At 41.9% G+C, this 20,514-nt stretch overlaps 1 pseudogene; it reads right to left on the reverse strand.

Annotated features, from left to right (window-relative positions):
• Window positions 1-171: 171 nt before the first annotated feature.
• On the reverse strand, window positions 172-19,585 carry LOC121778860 (annotated as a pseudogene).
• Window positions 19,586-20,514: the final 929 nt, after the last annotated feature.

The raw sequence follows: 20,514 nt of genomic DNA on the forward strand, positions 1-20,514 counted from the left end.
AAATATAATCATGTTTTGAGTGTTTTTGAATTCGAATGCTCTGTGGTTGGAATCAGAAGGCTCAGTTACTCACTCATCTCGAACTTCGAAGCTGTTCTAAGGAACTCGACATTTAATCAAAAGACATGCACAAGAAATGCTTTTTGACAGTACTTATTCATTGATGTTATGATCCTGTATAAAAATGTTCATGTGACTACACATTCTATTCTATATTTATAAAAACAAGAATTCACCTTAAAGGCAGAGGTTGCTGAGATGATATTCTGCTATACACAGATGTGGCCATAGAATGAATTGCATGCTCATCGCAAGGGTTCCACCGCCTTAAATTTCTAATCTACAATTTCCCCTTAAAATGAATCCCGTTGCTACCAGAGCAAAACGAATCAGAGGTACAAGTCGAGCACAAGCTGAGTATCAAACCAAAATTCACTTCTCTAGTTCTGCAACGGCTGGAGTTCCTGCTCTGCTACAACCAAATCAACAGGCTTGTATGGGACTTCGGCCAGGTTCCGGTTCCTCCTCCAGATAAACCATCCCCCAGATGCCAGCATTCCAATTACAATCAAATGCTATGTCCTAAACTCATTAAGTTGTGCAATTTCTCAGTCTCACATGATGAAAACAAAGTAGGCAAAAAAATGAAAGATACCGCTTTTATAACTATTTACATAACAGTCCCATCAAAGAATCAGATAAAATCTAAACTACATGCAAATAAACTTGAAAGCGTAGATCTAAGACCATCCACAATAGGAATAGCCCAGCAATAGCCCAGCCACTGCCACATCAGCAGCACTAAAAATCCTCCTGCCACATCATCAAAACAAGCAAATAGCCCAGCAATAGCCTAGCCATAGCCCAGCCACATAATATCCACATCACTATTAACAAATATATACAAAATGAAATAATTAACAATCACACAATATGCGAAATTTAATTTACGACACAAAAACGAGAAAATTCACAAATATTAATAAAATTTAAAAAGTACATTAATTAAAAAAAATTACATAATTAAAAAAAACTAACGGCGGTCAATCCTCCGTGCCCATAACTCTTCAATTAAATCCTTTTGGAGTCGAATATGAGCCACCGTTTGGCGCATGTCGGCATGTGCTTGTAAGAGGCCGGCTTCATCGTTAGGTACCCCACTCCGTACGTTGGGGGCGGCCACGCCGTGGCTTGGACCGGCTTCATTTTCGTCGTTGACCCAATTGGTCAGTTCGCCACCTTCATCTTCGACAATCATGTTGTGCATGATAATACATGCGTACATGATGTCAGCAATGCATTGGACATCCCACATATGCGTTGGACCCTTAATTGCCCCCCATCGAGACTGGAGCACACCAAATGCGCGCTCCACGTCCTTGCGCGCCGACTCCTGCCGTGCCGCAAAGTAGGCCTTCTTCTCATCTCCTGGGCATCGGATCGTCTTCACAAAGACGGGCCACCTAGGGTATATCCCATCCGCCAAGTAGTAGCCCATATCATGTTGGCTGCCGTTGGCGACAAAACTGATGGCCGGACCGACGCCCTGACACTACTCGTTGAAAAGTGGCGACGAGTTGAGGACGTTGAGGTCGTTGTTCGAACCAGCTATCCCAAAATACGCGTGCCAAATCCAAAGCCGGTAATCAGCTACGGCCTCCAGGATCATCGTGGGATTCTTTCCCTTGTAGCCGGACGTGTAGAACCCCTTCCAGGCTGTGGGACAGTTCTTCCACTCCCAATGCATACAATCAATGCTGCCTAACATACCCGGGAACCCATGCTGACTCCCGTGCATCCGCAACAGATCTTGGCAGTCTTCGGGGGTAGGCTTTCGCAGATACTGATCACCGAATACTTCTATCACTCCCAGACAGAAATTCTTCAGACATTGCAGGGCAGTCGTCTCACCGATGTGGAGATACTCGTCCCACATGTCTGCCGCGCCTCCGTAGGCCAACTGCCGGATTGCCGCAGTGCACTTTTGAATAGGTGTGTGGCCGGGTCTGCCAGACGCATCGTGCCTGAAGCGGAAATACATATATCGTTGCTCCAAAGCGTTGACAATACGCATAAACAGGTCCCTGGTCATCCTAAAACGACGCCTGAAAAGGTTGGCGGTGAACCGAGGCTCCTGTGCGAAGTAGTCTTCGTATAGGCGCTGATGTGCAGCTACGTGATCCCGATCAATCACACTGCGGCGGTGGACCACGGGGGGAGGTCGAGGTATCGCCGGCTGCAAGGCACTTTCCATCCATTGGTTTATCGCGTTGGTCGTATAGGCGTCCAACGCCTCGGCCATACGACGTTCGTACTCCTCAGCATCCCCTCCGTTACCACCACTACTACCACCAGCGTTACTCATTTTGCGTTGTTGATCTTGAACAGAAATTAAGATAGAGAGAGTACTCGTTAAAACAAGTGGTGCGAATGAAAATGCCGAGCAAAGCGCGTATATATAGTGTTTCGGAAAAAAAAAAAAATTAAATTTCGCGCTGGGCGGTGCGCTGGGCGATCCGGGAGCTGCAATAGCGCCGAACGGACCGCCCAGCCGACCGCCGAGCGCCACGCCACCGCCCAGCGCTGCGCGGTTTCTCTCTCCACTCAGCCGCTGGGCGGCTGCAATAGACCGCCCAGCGAACCGCCCAGCGCCGGCGCTCGGCTGGGCGGTCGCTGGGCGCCTATTGTGGATGGTCTAAGAGAATGAAATTACGTTTCAGGACGTGAATAGGAAAATGTCATCATCCACCAATTCAAAAAGAATGCCTCCTTCACAATTTATAGAAAGGTCAATCCTCAGAAAAAAAGAATCACCATGTCTTGCATTAAAGGAAAACACATAAAAAAGAATACTTCAATTTACCTCTCAGGTGGCGGCTCCAAGCTCCATTCAGACAATTTGTAGCTTCCAAAACTATCAGGGAGATGCAACTGATTTCCACTCAACCTGGATACAATTTTCTAGCAAAAGAACAGAAAAAATGTTAATCTAAACAATGCTACCACCTCATAACCAAAATGATGGAAATCTTCTCCAGTACAATTTTTTTTTACCGTAGCTGTAGCATTAGAGATATAATCATCATAATGTGCAGGCAAAATAGCCCATCTTAATAGTGTCTCATTCCCCCAGAAGAGTAGTTTGTCAATTTAACCTGTGTGCAACCCATCACAAATGTAAGTCCCAATGTAAATGTAGCTGGGTACAAATGCAAAGGATACAGTAGTACCACAAAAATCCATTTAAAAAAAGAAATTAGAAAATCAAACTCAGTAATAATATCCATATTGAATTCTTAAAAAATCAGCAATGTGTATTGATCTACCTGAGAAGGCTTAACATCTAAATCCTTTGCAATGAACTGAGCGAGTTCTGCGATGTGAGGCTTCAGCTCTGTGTAGTTGATGGTCAACAGCATGGAGAATTTTACCAGGCCAATCTTAACTTCCCCTGTGTATTAAAGGATACCAACAGTTAAGTTATAAACCTTTCTGATTTGGCTCCCATAAACATACAAGCAACAAAAGTAACATATCAAACCAGGAGCTTGGGGTTGATGGGGTCCAGTTGGCGCAAGATTAGGAGCTATGCCTGTGGTTGAGTTCACCTCATCTGTGTCTGAAGGAAGAGGTGGTGAGGCAGGCGACAAGTGAAGTCTCTCCCATAACTCGGAGCAATTGGTTTTCCAGAAACCAACTTTTTCATGTTCACGGTCATATGTTACAAGTGTATTTCTGACAATTATACCTGCCACAAAAAGAGGTAATACATACCTATATATATAGGGTCTTGTTAGGTTAAGATTTTTTAGCTTAATTGAGAATTGAGATGCATTTTCAGCCACTCATTTTGAAATGTCAACTGCAAGTAGATTATGTCAACTAAGGGGTATTATCGTCATTTCATTTCAATAGCCAGAATATCAAATGTCAACAACTCGTATTAAAATGTCAACAACTAAAAAAATTTAATTTTTTAAATTTTTTTAATTTTTTTAATTTTTTTTTAATTTTTTTTTAAATTTTCGCGCGATGTCAACTACTGAGACATTATGTCAACTACGATGTGTAGTCTGCACATCAAATGTCAATAGCTCTGCACATCAAATGTCAACAGCTTATAATTGACATTATATATGTGTAGTTGACATGAATTGTATATGTAGTTGACATTATATGTGTGTAGTTGACATGAATTGTATATGTAGTTGACATTACATGTGTGTAGTTGACATGAATTGTATATGTAGTTGACAAAAAAAAAATAAAATAAATAAAAATAATCGAAAAAAAATAATTTTTTTTAAAAAAATAAAAAAATATTTATTAAATAAAATATATGATGAAATTACAAATATGCCCTTTCACAATTAATTAATATAAAAATATTTTCCATGTGGCAAATTCTGGACCACTCATTTAATAAAAATGAGTGGCTTATAATGCATCTCAATTCTCAATTAGGCTAAAAAATCTCAATTGATAACAACCCCATATATATATATATATATATCCTTCAATTGTGCAGGTTAAGACCACATATCCAGAACTGTTCCATGTTTGCCATCAAAAAACCTTGGGATTCAGGGGCAGCTTTTTCCCAGCAATGTGAATCTCATTCAGCTCGATATTGTAATATGGACTGTTGCCATCCCGAAACTAGAGTAAATGTGTGAGATGTATCAAGTGTACTTGTTAGGATAGAGCCTAACACTCAGTTGTAATACCTCAAAGTCTTTAAACATACCAGCGAACAGGGTCTGAATGGGTAAAAGCCATCTCCTCAGGGGAGGAAATTCCTCCAAGAACCATTGAACCCCCACCGACATCCATTCCACCATAGCACAACCAAAATGAATCACTGATTACACCTTTCTCAACAAGTTGATCCACGATACTAAGATCTCCACAACCTAAACCCATTATCCCATCAGCATGTTGGCTGTAAAGATCCCCTGTTTCCATATTCTCACATCCAAAAGTAGCTCGTTGCGGTTGTAGATCACTTTGATTGCCAATACTCCCAAGACCCCACTGGTAGTACTCATTTCAGCATATTGCCGTTGATAAATACATTGTTCTCTATCACTATCACATGTGCAATCAGTGTTGCACTTAAGAGGTTTATAGGTTCTTGACCCTTCCGGTTGGAACCTTGGATTCTATTAAAAGAAAGAGAAAGAGATCTCGATAAAATTAAGTAAAAGAATGGCGTAATGTAGATTACAACTTGGGTTAGGCAAATGTAAGCACTATAATAAACAGGCATACATGCAGTGACCAAAATATAGTATGGAATCTATGGATCATGGGTATGCACTGCTGAATCATTAAGTAATACTGAATGAGAGAGAAGAAAATAGTGAAAACACACAAGAAAAAATGCATTAAAGTTAAAGATCAATAGAAATACTTGAGACAGATGGATGTATATGCTCCTCACATTAGTGAAGCAATGATATTTCCCCCCTTCCTCTTTCAAGCTGGCTACTCATCTTTCCCTATATCCATTTTGTCTAATTTGACGGGAGCATAATACAATTCAGAAGTGGATCTCGAGGGCTACGATAGTGAGAAATCAATGATAAACAAAATACCGTTCTCACTAATCTGATGCACATATCCTTTTCTTTTACTATGAGGTAATCATAATTTCTATCAAAACCAGCCAAGCCAGTAAAGATAATTTAGTCATTTTATAACCCTTGTAATCTAAGTCATTTTGTTCTTTCTAAGACCATCAGCACTGGGGCGCCCTAAGGCGCGCCATGTCAGCATTTTTATCCTCCTCCTTCTCCACCTGCAGTGGGGCGCCCTAAGGCGCGCCCTATGACGCGCCACATCATCATTTTGTTGTTTTGTTTAATTAATTTAACTGTTTTCAAATAACACGTAACGAGTAAAAAAAAACGACTAAATAACAAGCGGCGAAGTTTTAATAAAAAAAATATTACACCATTCAACTAAAAAAAGAAAAAAACTAAGTCGGGCCAATTCCCAACTTCCTACGCAACTCATCGAGTAATGCACGGAGATACCCAGCTTGTTCGGGGTCGGTGCACTTCGTCCTCTTCGGCGCACCAGTGTGCAGAATTCCACCTTGGAACTTCTGCTTCTCCCACAAGAGCGCCCAGATGGCCTCGTGCTTGAACTCGCCGAACATCGACCGGTACGACAACATCGCTTTAGAGCGCACGTCGTGCACGCTCTCGCCGCTCCCCTGATCGCGCGCACTTCTCGAACTCCGCCGAGTACAAGTTCACTTGTTTCTTGATTTGATCTCAGTGCTTGCGGAGTTGCTCACGCTTGCGCTTGTACGCTGTCGGCGGCTTGACCGAATTGTAGAGGTCCGCGATGCGCTCCCAGTACGCGGTCTGTCTCTGGTTGTTGGCGAATATCGGATCTTCCGATATATCTACCCAACACCGGGCCAAAGTGAGAGTTTCGTCGCCGGTGTAGTTCGTACGGCCTGGGGCGTACTCATCGCAGTCACCGGGAGGCGGCAACTTCTGCGCCCGCTGCCGGTTCCGCTTCGCCTTCCCCTTGGCGGCACCGGTCGCTGCGGGGGCGGGATCGGCCGATGCGGTTGGGCGGTGCGGCGACGGCTCCATATCAGACAACCCATACGATTCCGTACTGAAATCGGGATCGTAATGGGTGTTGTCGCCGAACGAACGATAATCGCCGGGTTCTGTACCCGGCCAATGCGCCTCTCCTCTAAACGTAGGGCTATTGGGGCTTGAATCCATTTCGTAGTAATTATGTAAATGTAAGTTTCGAAGATGAAATCGTGTGAAATGAAATATTACAAATGAACGCTATTTATAAAAAAACGAAACCGCGTGCCATCGTCCGCGGCCTTCACAATGGGGCGGACGATGTCGCGGACGATGGCCATCGTCCGCGACCATCGTCCGCGATGTCCGCAATGGAGCGGACGATGGCGCGGACGATGACTATCGTCCGCGGCATATGCCACACACCCACAGTGGGGGCGGACGATGAATGGCGCGGACGATGCGCGCCATCGGGCGTGCCATCGTCCGCCCATTGCGGATGGTCTAAAGCGCCACTGCTGCGGCTTTCTGAATTGATGCATAATCGGCGGTGGATTGGTTGTGGAAACGGAGAATGAGGATGAAGGTCCACGTATGCCGTATGGGATACATGTCGAAAATAGAGATAACCTTCTATTCTAAGCGTTTGAAATCATTCATATTATATTTTCTATGGAGTAGTGGAAAAATTCTATTTTTGGTAATGCATGTTAATAGAATTCCATTTTAATGAAGGGTTTTAGTTGTATTCCGACTCAGGGAGTGACGCATAACTGTTATGCGTCGTTATTAATGAAACGCACAACTCTTATGCGTCTTCGGGTAATGACGCACAAAGCTTATGCGTCTTTCTGTAATGACGCTGATGCGAAGCATATTTTCTATGTTTTCCCCTTTATATTACACATGTTTATGTAAAGTATAACTCATCAATTCGTGTTTTTATCGGAGTAGGATGTGAAAAGCTGTCTCCAGAACTTATCACCCGGTCGGGTGAAATTGTGGTGCAAAAATCCACCCGGCCGGGTGCGATTCAGAACAAGGCAGCGCGAGTCCAGGAAGGGTCGAATTTCTTCCACCCGGCCGGGTGATATTTTCAGTTGTAAAATTACATTCCAACTACAAATCAGCAGTTTCTCGGGCAGTTTCATGCATGGAAAAGGAGAGAGAAAAGGCAGTTATGTGGGTACCACTTGGGGAAGATTAAAAAGGGAAAATTGAGGGAGATTGGGGGACGTGTTTTTGGTGGGTAGAAAATTGAGAGAGTCAGCGAGAGTTTTGAAAGAAGAAAAGAGGGGAAGAAGAGGATCCCACATCCAATCTTCATCATCTCGGAGACGGATTACCGCCGGCTATAGGAGAACACCATTAATCTTACGGTTTTTTCTTCATTAGCATGTGTGGCTAATTTTTCTTCATTGCTCCTAATATTAGTAGGATGAATTTATTGTAGAGATTATATATTTAATCATTTGCTTTGGTTTTCGTCTATGGTTCGGATTTTATATATGCTACGTTTTGATGCATCAAATGCAGTATATTAATTGCCTCTTTCTAATGTCTCTTTAACTTGGAAATTGGATGAAAACTTAGATGAAAAACTTGTGAATTTAACCTTGTTCAGAGATGAATGCATAAGTGAATATTGATGTAAAAAAGTCTTCGAAGTTGAATTAATACTTACTACGCATCCGTGGGAGTTTAGTTTGATGAGAAGATGTTTATGTGTTAAGTGTTCAGCTAACCATAATATTTGTTGGCTTGAGAAGTTAGTCTAGTATTTACCGCGCTTCCGCAGGAATATTAGTCTAATGAGTAGGTACTTGTGGCTATGTGTTAAGCTAGCACTAGTACTATAATTCTTTAAGTATGTTCAGTACTTTTAGAGTGTAAAATTGATACATCGTTCTCAATAGCTTATGAACTTGAATATAGAATCAATACAATAGTGATTCATCCGACTGTTGTTAGGAGCAATGTTCTTTATCTCTTGAGTTTCCCTATTTCCGTATTTTAGTTTCTAAATTTAGTTTATTAATCTTGTAAAATCTTGTTAAATAATCATACGCCTCCCTATGGATCGACACTCTTTTACTACAACTGCATCTGTACTCTTGCAGAAAAGTTGTAATTTTAGAGCTATTTAATTTACTTGTGTGTTATTAATTCATTGATATAAAAGCTCGAAAATTACACATCAGACGCACAAATATTTTGCATTTTTAAATGACGCACAACGCATATGCGTCTTTGTAGAATGACGCATAAGGGTTATGCGTCTTCGACTCGAGTTTTAAAACAGGCAGAAGGCTTCGCACAGAGCAGAAGCAGCGAACAAGCAGGCAAAATTCGTAGAGTCGACTTCATCCGACGAATCCCAGCTATTTCTGGCGAAAGAATCTAAACCCCCTAGGATTGTATTCCGGAAGTGGTTGTTCACCTTGCATAACAGGTTTACATGCTACTATCTCATCATCAGAACTACCATCAACATCATCAGCACCATCACCATCACTAAGATCGGGGTCTGGCTCTGTCTCACATAGTGGCGTTGGCTCATCAAGATCATCTGCAACATCTACCTCATCATTCAATCCAACACCAACATCAGCAACATCTACAACATCTCTCTGCTCATTCATACTATGATAAAAGCTCATATGCTCCACCCTCGCAGATGATCCAATATCACGGTCAAAGCTCATTTGTTCAACCCTCGCAGATGATCCAATACCATAATCAACAACTGGTGAGATTTCTAAACTCCTCACAGGTGAATACTCAACAAATAATTCAATACACCCACTTGAATTTTGAGCATTGTTGAACATAAACATCACACTTTCATCATTGCAAATCACAGAACATGTATAACTCATACCGGAAGCAAAGACTATACATTGTCTCCATAATAATTCTATTATGTGTTGGTTCATATCTATTCTCATCGCATCACATATCATGGCTACCAATTCAGAATAGAAAACACATGAATTTAATATGATGGAGCTCCTCGCACGAGGTGGTTCATAACCAATACCCATATGTGGTAGTTGAACTACTCTACCACCTCAATACAAACTCACAAATACTTGCATGATTTCTACATCAAAAAAATTTAAAAAAATAACAATTATTGACATTTTTCCTACAAGCCATAATTTAATAAATTGGGTAAAACTAACAAATGAAAGCAAAATAAACATTAATAATGATGAATGTAGCTAAATTGAAGAACAATTACCGGAACTTATGGAGATAACGTTGGAAATCAATCGAAATCGCCGGAAATCGCCTACACCCGAGAGAGGAATTGAAAGTGTATTCTGTGCGCTGCTTCTGCCTTCTGCGTTCTGATAAAACCCGACTGAAAGACGCATAATGGTTATGCGTCATTACACTAAGACGCATAATGGTTGTGCGTCTTTAAAGACACATAATGGTTGTGCGTCATTACGTAAAGACGCATGATAGTTGTGCGTCTTATTAATAAAGACGCATGATGGTTATGCGTCACTCCCTAAGTCGGAATAAAACTAAACTCCTTCATTAAAATGAAATTCTATTAGTGGCCTAGAACAAAAATAGAAAGAACTCATGGAGTAGTAGAAAACTAGGCGAATGGGATGGATAATTGCAAAAATTTTAATTTTAATAATTTAATTTTTCAATTTTCACCATTTATTAGAGTAATTTATTTGACATTTTTCCCCTTTCTCATTTAGCAACATTTTATACTCTTACTTAAAAAAAAAATTATCCACGTAATGCAAAATTATTGAAATAGTAAGAGCATCTCCAATGGCGGACGTCCAGTCGGACATCCGCGACGGGCGACCGGGACGTCTGCCATTGTGGCGTTTCAACTCGGATACGGACGTCCCGTAAGGACGTCGGATGTCCTCGGACGTTGCGGCGACGGGCGGGCGGACGTTCGCCATTGTGGCGTGGGTCGGACGTCCGGGTCGGACGTCCGGTATATTAATTTTTTTTAAAACTCTATATATATGACGAGTTGAACTTCATTTCATTCGCACCACTTGTGTTAACAAGTTTCTCTCTCTACATCTCTATTTTCAAGTATATCTACAATGGCTAGTGACAGTGATAGCGAGGAAGAATTGGAGGTCGCTGTGGAAGGTGCGATAGATAGGCTGCTACACTAGAGGGAGCGGCGGCGGTACATCAGCCGATCCGTCGTCGGATTATAATACCCCGTGACCACATTGCTGCACATATTCGGTTGTATCAGGACTACTTCGCTCCGCAGCCGCGTTTTGGGGATGCCTTATTCCGGCGACGTTTTAGGATGCATCGTCCGTTGTTTATGCATATCGTGGGTGCTTTAGAGAAAAGATACCTGTATTTTAGGATCAGGGAGGATGCAGCTGGCAAACCCGGACTCACGCCCTTACAAAAGTGCACTGTCGCAATCAGACAACTGGCGTACGGAGGCGCGGCCGACATGTTCGACGAGTACCTCCACATTGGCGAGTCGACAACCGTCGAGTGTCTGCAGAATTTTTGCGCGGGCGTGAGAGCGATATTCGGTGAGCGGTATCTTCGGAGTCCGAGCCCCGAAGACTGCCAGAGTCTGATAGATATGCATGGGTCGGTGCACGGGTTCCCTGGGATGTTGGGCAGCATAGATTGTATGCGTTGGGAGTGGAAGAACTGCCCCGCCGCCTGGAAGGGGATGTACACTACTGGCTTCAAAGCCAAGCATCCCACGATGATCCTTGAAGCTGTAGCTGACTACCGGCTGTGGATATGACATGCTTATTTTGGAGTCGCCGGGTCGAACAACGACATCAACGTTCTCCAGTCGTCGCCCCTGTTCAATGCTCAGTGCAATGGCGTTGGTCCCGCCATCAGTTTCGTCGCCAACGACAACTTGCACAATATGGGATACTATTTGGCGGATGGGATATACCCAAACTGGCCCGTCTTTGTGAAGACAATCAAGCATCCGCTCGGACAAAAGAAGTCATACTTTGCGAGCCGTCAGGAAGCAGCGCGCAAGGATGTGGAGCGGGCATTTGGTGTGCTCCAGAGTCGATGGGCGGTAGTCAAGGGTCCTGCACGGCAATGGTATATTCCCAACATCGGCGATGTCATGTACGCATGTATCATAATGCACAACATGATTGTCGAAAATGAAGCTGCGGAACTGACTCAGTGGACCAATGAAGATGATACGGGTGCAAGTCCAAGTCACGGCGTGGCCACCGCGAATGTGAATATGGGGGTACCTCATGGAGAGGTCGAGCGGATGCGTGCATTTGCCGACATGCGGCAAACATATGCCCATGTTCGACTTCAGAACGATATTATCGAAGAGGTTTGGACGCGGAAGGGTTGACGTTGATGTTAGTACTTTTTTTTGTTTTATTACTATGTAATTTTTTTTTCAAATCATGTATGTTTTTTTTAAATGAAGTTGTTAATTTTTCCCGTTCGTATTCGTGTTGAAATTTTATTTCCGTAAACATAAATTGCTTTATTTGTGAATTTGTGATTTTTTAATTGCGAGAAGTCCTAGTGGAAAGGGCGATGGGAAGAGCGGATTGTGAAGGGGATGTCCTACCAAAACTTAAAAGTTATATAGTACAAATAAATAGTAGGGCTTAATTTTTGTTATAACTAACTAAATAAGACAATATTTTAAATTATGTTATTCATTCACAAAAAAATAATTACGAGATCCAGCCGCAATACTTTACAATCAAAATAAATTAGAATGGGAGGAGAGTGGTAAGCTGATGGTTTCCAGAGTGTTGACAAGTCGAGCAAGGACAGGCCCGTCCCTTGGCCGGTGCGGCCTGTGCGACTGCACAGGGCCCCCAATTTTCAGGGGCCTCTGAAATATTTCAGCCCATATACATGTATTCCTATTTTTTCAGCTCAACAAAGCTATTTCTCTTGTATAGCAACGCCCAGGCCTTTTTCTAGCACCGTGACTCCAATTCTGATCGGTTTCTTTTCCCTATCGTAGACCTGAGAGCCGCTCGTTCGTGTTCGGTGTTTCTCATCGACAAACGCCGCAACAGGGACCAGCTCACCAGAGCCATCGTTGATCGCTTCTGCAGCGCCTGCCATCGTCGGCCATTGCGATTGGGAGCAGCGCAAACGCATCAATTTGTTTTTTTTATAGTATATTTCTTTAAAATGCATTGTCTTTTTTTATTTAATTATCATATAGCTTTAAAATGCATTGTCTTTTTTTCTATAGTGGTAGGCCTCATTTTAGATTTTTGCACAGGGCCTCTGATTTTGTTGGGACGGCCCTGAGCAAGGAACATAAGTAACAGAACTGCCAGTGTCAAGTATGAGAGCGAACTGCTGCGGCGGCGGCGTTCCGATCCACAGCGGAGTCGTGTAATACCTGCACCGCCACATCATATATTGAAGATCGGATCTGGCGAGCATCACAACGGAAAATGTACAGTTAAAAATAGAAGAAAGACCAGCATGCGAGTCGAGATGGAGGCGGCTTCTGCTGCGCTGCTTGAAAAACAAGGGCAAGATCATGGCGTTCCTGTGCTATTTACAAATCTAATTGAATGGTAATGCGGAGAATTTGATGGAGATGTAGCGGCGGAGACCGCAGTAGTGGTGAAGAAGAGGATGGCGAGAGTCTGTGATGTGAATGTGAGGGCGGAGGAATATTGTGAAAGACGGAGAGTTTATTATACTCCATGTAACTTGTGTTGACTTAGTGTCTACTTTTTCAATTTTTCTGAGTTGACTTTACGTGCTTTGGGTAGGGCTGGAGAAAAATATCGAAAAAATGATATATCGCTCGTATCGTATTAAAAATATCGAAAAATTATCGAATTTTCGATATATCGTAATTTTCGATACGATACGATACCGTATCATAAGTTTTCGATACGATAACGATATGAATTTCCTTATATCGCGATATATCGTTTTATATTGAATATACGATATATATCGATATTTTCGATATATCTTTTTATATCGAATATACGATATATATCGTATATATCGAAACATATTGAAATTCAATACATATTAAAATTTAAAATTATAAATATATAAATCCATTTAATTGTACTTGGTTGTGTTGTATTTTGATTATGGAGATAAGAACACTATTAATTTTATTGTGTTGAAGTTTTATTAATTTTTGTGTGAATTTTAAGTTTTGAAATTATAACTTTCGATAGACAGGTATTCGATACGATATCGATATTTCGATATATCATACCGAAATTCGATATATCGATATATCGAATTTCGGTACGATATATCGAAATATCGATACGATAACGATATTGATATTATCCATATCGAAAGTTCGATATATCGAAACACACGATACGATAACGATATGAAATTCTTTCATATCGATATTTTCAATACGATACAACGTTTTCGATATGATATCTCGTATCGACCCATCCCTAGTTTTGTGGTTTGCTTTTGCAATAATAATAGTAGCCTTTAGAGCATTAGCAGTGGCGCGGAGCTCCCGGAAGAATTCCCAAAAACGCCTCCTATCACGTCATACGGACTTCCCACTGCACTGCCACGTCATACGGACTTCCCACTGCACTGCCACGTCGTACGGACTTCCCACTGCACAGTGGCGGAATTCCCGACGGACTTCCCACAATAAAAAATTCACAAATTCACAAATTAAACAATTTCCGAAATTAAACAATTAACGGAATTAAAATTTCGACACAAATAGGGAAAAAATTCCATTAAAAAAAGAAAAGTACATTTCACCAAATTAAATAAAAATACATTTCAATAATTTAAAACTACATCAACGACGACCCCTCTGCTGCCATACTTTTTCAATAATATCGTTCTGGAGTCGAACATGGGCTTGTTTTTGGTGCATGTCGGCAAATGCACAGACTCGATCGACTTCGTCATGGGGTATCCCCATGCGTACATTGCTAGTGGCCACGCCGTGGCTTGGACCTGCAGCATCAACATCATCATTGGCCTAATCAGTCAGTGCTGGACTTTCATCTTCGACAATCATGTTGTGCATGATAATACATGCGTACATGATGTCGGTGATGCTGTCAACATACCACAGTCGTGTTGGACGACCCTTCAATGCCGCCCATCGAGCCTGGAGCACACCAAATGCCCGCTCAACATCCTTGCGCGCTACCTCCTAGCAACCCGCAAAATATATCTTATTTTCATCTGCTGGGCATCTGATCGTCTTCACAAAGACGGGCTACATAGGGTATATCTCATCCGCCAAATAATAGCTCATGTTGTGCTGGTTGCCGTTGGCGACGAAGTTGACGGCCGGACCGACGCCCATGCACTGGTCGTTGAAAATGGGCGACGACTGGAGGACGTCGATGTCGTTGTTCGACCCGGCTACTCTAAAATAAAATTGTCAAATCCACACCCGGTAGTCAGCTACCGCCTCAAGGATCATCGTGAGATTCTTGGCCTTGAAACTAGTAGTGTACATCATTTTCCAAGCAGCGGGGCAGTTCTTCCATTCCTAGTGCATACATACAATCTATGTTGCCTAACATCCCCGGAAACCCGTGTTGATTCCCGTGCATATCCAGCAAAGCCTGGCAATCTTCGGGGGTAGGCTTCCGAAGATACCTATCCCCGAATATCTCCCTAACGCCTTGACAAAAATACTTCAGGCACTCTCGGGCAGTCGTCTCGCCGATGTGGAGGTACTCGTCGAACATATCGGCCACGCCTCCGTATGCCAGCTGCCTGATTGCGGAAGTGCACTTCTGAATCGGCGTGTGGCCGGGTTTACCAGCCGCATCCTCCCGCACCCTGAAATACCGTATCGACGCTCCAAAGCGCCCACGATACGCAGAAAGAGCGGACGATGCATCCTAAACCGTCGCCGGAATAGGTTCTCCCCAAACCGTGGCTCCGGTGCAAAGTAATCCGCGTACAACCTATGGTGGGCAACGAGGTGGTCTCGGGGTACTATAGTGCGACGATGGATGGGTCGAGGCACCGCAGGCGCCGAGGCCGCTTGTTCCTCCCTCTCTGCGGCCTCCCGCACACGTGCGTGAATCAGTCGCATCATGTGTTCATAATGCCCATCACCACCACTACCACTACCACTACCACTACCACTATCGGCCATTACGGATATATAAAAAAATATAGAGAGAGAAACATGTTAATACAAGTGGTGCAAATGAAATGAAGTTCAACGGGATGTATTTATAGAAATTAAAAAAACATTTAATTCAATAAACGGGAATTCCGCGCGGACGTCCTTGGGAGTCAACGCAATGGCGGACGTCCGCACGGAATTCCCCTCGGAAGTCCGCGGAACGCCGCAGAACTGCGAATTCCTTGACGGAATTCCGTATCCGTGCATGCCACGCATAATGGCGGACGTCCGCCACGGAATTCCCGCACGCCGGTGGGAATTCCGCGGTGACGTCCGCCACGGCTGATGTTCTTATGATACGTGCAAGTGCAACACAGCTGGGTGATCGATTCGCATGGCCTAGTGATTGGATGGATCGTGGGAGAAGCGCGCCACAACACTTTTCTCTTTCTATTTACTTTATTTTCTCTTTTTCATTTTCCTTTTTCTTCTTATCGGTGAATTCAAAGAAGTACCGAGTTTACTACTCCACTTGGAAATAAAAATCGATAGTTTGTACATTTATAAATTAAATCTACCAACAATTGTTTTTCGATAAATTTCATTTGGTTCTTAATGTCTGATATTAATAATCAGAATAAGCACTTATTATATTTTTTATTCACTAAAGTAATTTTTGAACTATTGGTCCTTTTTATTTTCATGTTACAAATATTATTATTTTAAATAGAGGGAGTCCTAACTAACTCTATTGTTAAAATTCATTTTCAGAAAACCCCAATTGGAAAGAAGACATGACATGAACAAATAAATGACAAAGAAGACTGTATATATATGGAAGACTAAAGTCTCAAAATGGTCCTTAACATATGACGTTTTTTGATTTTGATCTAAAATATTATCTTTTGAATTATTTGGTCTCTCACATTTGAAATCGGACCACATTTAGTCCAAAATTGACGGAATAGTTAAAATGTAACGGAATGTAACAGTCAACGCAATTTTAATCAATTTTGACCCGATTAAGTTTTATAAAAATTCGATTTTTTCCTTTTTGAAATAAACCCAAATTTGGTTCAAAATTATATTTAATAAAATAAATATAAAACTAATTTTAATTCTCTCTCTCTCATTTCCATTCATCTTCTTCGTCTGAGGAAGGCAGATAAACGCGAGAAACCCTAGTTCTCGGAAGAACATCAAGTAACCCCAACTCCCCAACCATGGACCGTTCGAACCACAACAAAGAGACCGGTGAGAGTGGCGGTGGACGTGACCTCTGATTCCGGTACAAATTTTGCCATTGCAAGAATCGAGCTTCGCTGAGAATCGTCAACACCCATGGAAAACCAACAAGGGGGAAGCTATACTTTGTTTGTGAGAGAAAAGATTGCCGTTTTTTCAAGTGGTGTGAGCCAATCGACGAAGACGACGCCGTGACATCTGCAATGCTGCTGCCGGAGACCGAAAGTGAGAGTTTTAGTTTGATTTTGTCATCAATCGAGGAGAATAATAGGGCAATAGAGAAATTACGTAGTGTTGTGATGTATGGATTTTGTTTATTTGTTGTGGTGTTTGTTTGTATATTAGGGTTCAAGTAATGAAATTCCGTTTCCAATGGTAAATCAAATCTGGAATCTGAATCAAATTTCGTTTCTTGGTGTATGTTGTACTCCAGAATGGTATGAATTGCACTCCGAAATTGTGTTTCTTGGTGTTTGAAGGGCAAATATATCTGCAACTCTATGCATATATTCTTGTTGGCCGTTACTGGACTTTCAGTGGCATGGACTGATCTACACCTTCATATCATGATTTTATAGTTGCCATGAATTACATATACATTGTTTTCAAAATATGAGTATCGCATAGTTTGGTGCTCTCGGGTGAGGAGGTGCATTTAGGGGCTTATAGGCTGGGTTTGGTGCTCTTGGGTGAGGAGTTGTATGCTCTAAGAGTGCAAAAAATGTTAAGTACCAAATCTAAGCATTTTAGATGGACCAAAATATGTCAAGGACTAAATCTGGGGTGAGGAGTTGTATGATTGAAGATTGCAAAAAATGTTATCAAAATGTTAAGGACCAAATTGGCAGTGTAATCTTATATAAATATGCTGCATAAGAGTGCAAAAAATGTTTTCAATCTGGTGATTATCTGATACGATCATGGGAGCCGTGCATCAAACATTTCAGCCGCAACGGGATTCCAAGGGTACTCGACCTATTGAAATGACGTCTAAACCCTAAACGATCTTCAAAGGCCACCAATGTGTTCATCTTCGAAAGAGGGTCGCGTGAGTATATTGCACGCCTCGATCGGAGTCCGGTGGAGAGAGTTATGGCCGATTTACAAAAGCCGCGTAGAAGAGATAGCGAGTCCAGAGAAAACACCCGACCGGGTGATTGTGAGGTGCAAAACACCCGACCGGGTGTTTTCATGCTGAGCACAATTGGAGTCCAGGAGGCAGGAGGTTCACCCTCCGGGTGAATTAACTTCGCGAAAACACCCGACCGGGTGATTTTACTGTTTTAGACGATTTTCACTTATTTTGGGCCATTTTCTTGGGTTTCTAACCCTAGCTATAAATACCATTTGTGAGACATTTATTTGCAAACTTTGATGAATGATATTTTGAATACTCCTTTGAGAGCATCTCCCTTGTGAGATTTTTATCCAAATTCCTACATGTAGGTTGCTTGGTTTATGTTCATTAGACTAGATCAAGTATAGGTATGCATTTATGGTGGTGTAGTCATGAATGTGGAGCCAATGGAGTATTTTCTTTGGGTGAAAGTAGCCTAGGGTTGCACACATCTTCTTGTGGGAGGTCATAGGTCCCCAAAGAGGATTCCTCTTTCATTACACTTTCTTCTCATCCATTTTCTCTCCATCCAAATCCATTTTGAGTCTAGGCTCTTTATCTTTATCTTTAGAAACTAAAAATTGAAATCAAACACTATTTTAGGTATTTCTTGGGCACATAGAAGGATTCCCTCACAAGAAACCTTATCATTATCTTTTCAGAATACAACGAGGCATCTCTTGCAATTAGTATCTCAATGCAGAATGAATTTAAAGATTGGGATATAACAAGTATGTTCAAAATGAAGTTAGCAATTCAGAATGAAATTTTAAGATTGGGATATAACAAGTATCAACATACAATTCATTTCCCTTGCTCTTCTTCATCTTCGGATCCCGAACTTGGAGAGTCACTAGGAAGTTGATCACTGTCACTAGTATCATCGGTATGGTGCCTTGACATTACATCCACGACCATTTTCTACCATTCCACTTGGGCAGCCATAATATTATCTTCATCCTTATCACTAAGGTCGTAGTCACTATCAACAAATGGAGGCACCTCCACATTGACCTCCTCAGCAACATCAACCTTGCTCTTCCCCTTAACAGTCGCATTTAGCCTTTCATTTCCCTTGTCAGTGGACTTTCCATCATCAACATTAGCCTCTCCATGGTCTTGTGTAAGGTCGTAGTCACTATCAACATATGGAGGCACCTCCACATTGTCCTCCTCATCTACATCAACCACACTCTTCCCCTTAGCAGCCGCATCTAGCGTTTCATTTCCATTGTCAGTGGACTTTCCATCATCTCCATGGTCTTGAGTTACTTGACTGACCACTACCCCAGTTGTTTCCACAACATAGAGGTCAACTATCCCTGCTTTTACTCTAATTTCAGCCATATCCATGGAGGATTTATTGTCAAATAAGCGGACCAAGCCTTCTTTTAAATTCATCCCAATCTTCAAGTAAAAGTACTCCAACACACTTACATCTAGACCAAACTTCTTCTTAACAAAGTCATCTACTTCAAGTTTCGACCATTTGTCTGGGTCACATCTGTGCATGTACTCAGTCATCTCATCCACGTATTGTTTTCCACGACTTTCACGACTTTCATCCATATATCCAGAATAATGCACTTTTGTTGTGAAGGTACCATCTTCAATAAAAAGAAAATGAGAATCATATCAATCAGTCCAAAACATCTACTTTAAACAATCAAATATTTATATTAACAAGTGTGGTCCCCACTACCAAGATTGTTCCCCAACACCAGACCATAAGCATTTGAAATTTGAAGCAAAACACACATCACCAACCTTGGTCCCCACCAACACACATAAAAGAATATACACACATACCCACATGCTCAGCACACTCAGTACACCACACCCATATGCTCAGCACACCCAGCGTGAAAATCCTAATCGAGACAAAACCCTAATCACGTAATAAGTGAAAATCGAGACAAATCAATTCCTAATAAGACAAAATTGAGACAAATAGAGGACAAATTGACACAAATTTGGGACCACTTTCGAAACGAGATTAAACATGAAGTAATACCTTCTCGATTTTCACTCGGCGTTGGTTGACTGTGCAACGCCTTCCTCCTCCTCTCAAACGTGTATTTGTTATCACGAGGATCGCCGAGGCAACGGTGATAGGAGTCATACACGTACCAACTCATTGCGAACTACTTTGGAATCGTCGGTGAGAAACAGGTTGAATCGCTGGCGAAATCTAGGGTTTCAAGTGTCGATTGGAATTTATGGGCAGAAAGAACCCTAATCTATTCGAATTTTGTGAAGAGTTAAGGGAAGAGTTTGTTCGAAGTATGGATGAAGGTTGCGTCGCTTCGCATTTCAGTCGAACATTTTTATTTTATTTTTTATTTGCAGGTTTTATATTTTAACTTATTTTACATTTTACATTTTTAAGTTTTAGGTTAATTAGGTATTAGCCCATAATAAAACATAGTTATAAATCTTAATCTGGTCAAAATTGATTTAAATTCCGTTGACCGTTACATTTTAACTATTCCGTCAAT

The sequence above is a fragment of the Salvia splendens genome, chromosome 2, assembly GCF_004379255.2.
Source record: "Salvia splendens isolate huo1 chromosome 2, SspV2, whole genome shotgun sequence".
Taxonomy (NCBI): domain Eukaryota; kingdom Viridiplantae; phylum Streptophyta; class Magnoliopsida; order Lamiales; family Lamiaceae; genus Salvia; species Salvia splendens.